The following is a 4,262-nucleotide window of genomic DNA, read 5'->3' on the forward strand; positions in this document are numbered from 1 at the left end:
GGATAACTATTGTGTAAAGAAACATCTTCTTCACTCCTGCACTGTAATTGCTACCAACAGTTGATGAGATCATGTGAGCAGGGATGTCCTCTCTGAAGGTTGACTTGAAGTGTCCCTCATATCATATGAACCATGAAGACTATAGAGGGATCCAAGGAACAGAGTGGTGGAATTTCTTGTCGAAGCTTTGAATGATTCTTTTCTGCTCCCATCTCGAAACAGATCACTGTCATCTATTCAAATTCTGAAGTTTGAGATTAAAATTATAGTATTTTTCAATTGCACTGAAGCAAGTCCTGTTACCCACTAAATGGGTGGTTTTCCTTTAGCTACAGTGGCCTAAAAGTCCATGTTAAATAAGCATGTTATCTGTCTTGTTAATAAATAGTCCTTCAAAAACCAATTTTAATGGTATAATTTCTTATAGATGTATTTAAATTTATCTAACAGTTCTGTAATAAAGGATTTAAGTTTTACCTTTTTCTAAAAAAAATAAAAAGAACAAACAAATTTTTATAGCAAGGATCATTCCCACCCCCTCCATACACAGAGTAGACAGGGATGGTCAACTTAGACATTGGCTACCCAAAATGGAGGAGCTACAAAGGCAAGAAGTGACTGACTTACAAGCTTTCAAGAGGGAGCCTAGATCCAGAGGGTGTGGAGGAAGGTAGAATCTCCACTGAGTAGCATCCAATCCGTCTGGGCAGGGATGATGAAAGGAGATCGGGCTAGCACTCATGTGGTACAATAGTGAATAATTGCTATCAGGGCTGTCTGTGAGGGTTGGAAATGTAAAGGTAGACGTTTTGTAGCAAAAGGAAGGGAGTGGTTGACTTTGCAGTCCAGGAGCAGAGGGCTCTGGGACCATCAAGGGAGAAGAGCGGAGTGTGGGACCCTACCCAGAGAAACAGTGACGCCAGAGATGGAGGCAGAGATGATGACATGGAGAGATGGAGTGGCTGGGGACTCTAGACCCAGAGAGGGAAAGGGGCTGTGTGCTGATGACCACGGGGCAGGCTTGCGGGGTGTACCATTTGGGGTTGATAATGCGTGGAGGGGATTGTAACAAAGGCAATGTAGTGATGTACGATAGGATGAATGTAAAGCTAATGTTCTCCCATGTATACTATCACACAATTCACAATAAAACATTTATAAAAAAAAAAAAAAAGGATAGGGAACCAGACTAGCAAGAAATTTATGGAGCAATGCCATCAAAATTTTGAGAAAAAACTTTTCCATATGGAATTCTATATCCAGCCAAATTATCAATCTCTTTTGAGGGTAGTTTAAAAATCTTTTCAGACGTATACTGTCTGAAATGGAGTCCTGTTGTGGCGTTGCGGGTTAATGTGCTGGACTGCAAGGTCTGTTTGAACCGCATGATCCTGGTGGAATAAGAATTCTAAAAACATGAACAACTTCTGGACAAGGAGGATTTACACCAGCCGCAACTCCACCTAGGGCTCAGTACCCTACTCTACCACCCCTCCCCACTCCTACCCAAGGAGTTCCTTGGCTGGTAGGGCGGGCTGACCCACACTGGGTGTCCTATCCCTACAGTTTTCTCCTCTCTGGTTCCTGCCTCTGTCCCAGTTTTCTCCTGTGTTTTTGTTTTTGTTTTCTTTTCTTTCCCTTTTCTTATTTTTTATCTTTTATTTCTCTGGTTTTCTTTCTTCTTTCTTTTCTTCTATTGTTCATGTCTTTTTTCCCTTCTCTTCTTCTATCTCTTTTTTTAATCTTTTCTCTTAGTTTTTTCTTTGCTATTTTCTTCCTGTTTTCTTTCCCCACTCCTAATTTTGCTAACTGTATTTTGTTTTTTTCATTTTATTCTTTTTCCCTTACCTTGTTTCCATTTTCCTTTCTGCTTTTTGCCTACTCTCCCTTACTTGTTTTTTGTTCCTTATTATTTTCTTTCTTGCTATTCTTATTTTTTTTTCTTGTCTCACCTGAAGTGAAATAGCAACCTTGCCCATACAGACAAGCCACACCCACCCTTCTGCAGCACCAACTACTGGGTGAGGGCCCTACCCACTCCTGTACCACCTGATCATTGGCAGCAGTCAATCCCAAACAAACTTGCCCTCAACTATGTGTCATGAACAGAGAACTGTGCACATACTCACATTCTCTATCACACCCAACATGAGACAGGTGAGGAGTGCCTAAGAACACACCAACATACGGTCATCATTTAGATGCAAATACAACACCACCACAATGTCTCAGAGAAAACAGACAAATTCAGTTAATGAAGAAAAAAGACGGAGTAGCTCAGGCTTGAGCTGACTGGTGGAAGGGGAAGTGGGGGCTGGCAGCAGGGGCTTACCAGAGCCTCCGCGGCAGTACCTGGAGATCCAGGCAGTCAGCTGAGCTTACACCATCGCCTGCATCCTTATTACCACCGCTATGAAGTTGGAACTGATCACCCCGTTTCAGTTGTACTTCGATTCATCTTTAAACATTTTCAAATATGGAAATTAATCACCAATTTCTTTTTTTGGGGGGGGAGCACTTTTTGATTAACATGATTTTTCCATACTGTTACTGTTGAGTGCTAGAAGAAAGCTCTTTCTGAGGTCGTTCAGCAGATTTTGTATTTATGTTTCTTTCTGGCAAGTTCTTTTTTTCCCCTTTCTGGTGAATTCTTAATGACTCTTTATGGTTTCTTTGTGAGCTTAGTTTTCCCGTGTCAGGCCTTTACAACGATACTTCTCTACATGTGGAGCCGAAGGAACCCATATATGTGCGTGTACTTCTTCGGCCTTCTCAACTTCCAATCACCTTTCTGCCCTGGGTGCTCATGGGATTTTCCTTGTTATTGGAGAACTCAATTATTGTGGACCTCCTGGGTATTGCAGTCGGACACATATATTTTTCCTTGGAAGATGTATTTCCCAATCAGCCTGGTGGAATAAGAATTCTAAAAATGCTATCTGTTTTGAAGGTTATTTTTGAAACACCAGATGAAGAACCAAATTACAATCCACTACCTGAAGACCTCTGGTAGCGCAGTGGTTACGAATCGGGCTGCGAACCTTAAGGTCAGCGGTTCGAAACTACCAGCCACTCCGCGGGAGAAAGATGAGGCTTTCTACTCCCGTAAAGATTTACACCCTCGGAAACCCTGTACAGGGTCGCTATGGGTCGGAACCGACTCGACGGCACTTAACAACAACAACAACAACCTGAAGACCAGTCAGGGGGCTTTGCCTGGGGTGAGGGCCAACGCCTTGGAGGTTAAAGCAGCCGTGCCAATGAGACCCAGCTGTGTAAAGACGCCAGTGAAATACCCATTAGGATTTGTTCATCCTTTGTGTTGCAAAAGTGTGGACACTTTTGACAGCTTTACAGATTTTAATTCCAGGAGCATTTTATGAAATGGTACACTGATTAATGCAGAAGACATTTCCAGCGATGTGCCAGGGGTTCCTCACTACACTGGCACTGAAAGTGTAATCTCTCGGACCCCAAAACTAGAGAAACAAATATCCTGCCACCTCTAACCATCAAGTACCTGAATACTTGAGTTCTATGGAGTCCTGGTGTGGCGCTGTGGGTTAATGCACCAAACTGCAAAGTCAGTTTGAACTGCAAGGTCGGCAGTTCAAGCTCACCTGCTGCTCCTTGGAAACTCTACACAGAGTCGCTATGGGTCGGAAACAACTTGATGACACTTAACAACAACAACAATGGCAAAGGGTAAGGAGCTCTGGCAGCATAGTGGTTATGAATCGGGCTGCTAACCTCAAGGCCAGCAGTTTGAAACTACCACCCGTTCTGCGGGAGAAAGATGAGGCTTTCTGCTCCCATAAAGATTTATAGCCTCGAAAACCCTGTGCAAGGTCTCTATGAGACAGAACCGACTCCACGGTACTTAACAACAACAACAATGGCAAAGGGCAGAGCATTTTATTCCTCCTCTTTGATGCACGAGACCATGTGTAAATGGAAATTTCAGAGATGACAAAATAAAACTGAATTCCATCTCTCTCTAACTGTCCTACAGCTTTTGTGTGTGATCTTTTAAATGATGACAATGCGTACTAGCTCTCCTACCTGGCTTCTGAGCTCAGAACAGCTGAGAAAGTCTGCTCTTACTGTGTCTTCATAGCTTTTGAGTGGATTTCATTTTAGGAAGATTGGAAATATGTGGCTTGCTTCCTGTTCACAAACCAGGACTGTTGTTACTGTGGGTTGAACACACATCTTATTAACTTAGATTAATATCTAAATGAATCTCCTTCAATAGGAAGATG

At 42.7% G+C, this 4,262-nt stretch overlaps 1 pseudogene; it reads left to right on the forward strand.

Annotated features, from left to right (window-relative positions):
* Positions 1-3,247, forward strand: part of LOC102823901 — a 7,145-nt pseudogene extending 3,898 nt beyond the window's left edge.
* Positions 3,248-4,262: the final 1,015 nt, after the last annotated feature.

The sequence above is a fragment of the Chrysochloris asiatica genome, unplaced genomic scaffold (assembly GCF_000296735.1).
Source record: "Chrysochloris asiatica unplaced genomic scaffold, ChrAsi1.0 scaffold00018, whole genome shotgun sequence".
Taxonomy (NCBI): Eukaryota; Metazoa; Chordata; class Mammalia; order Afrosoricida; family Chrysochloridae; genus Chrysochloris; species Chrysochloris asiatica.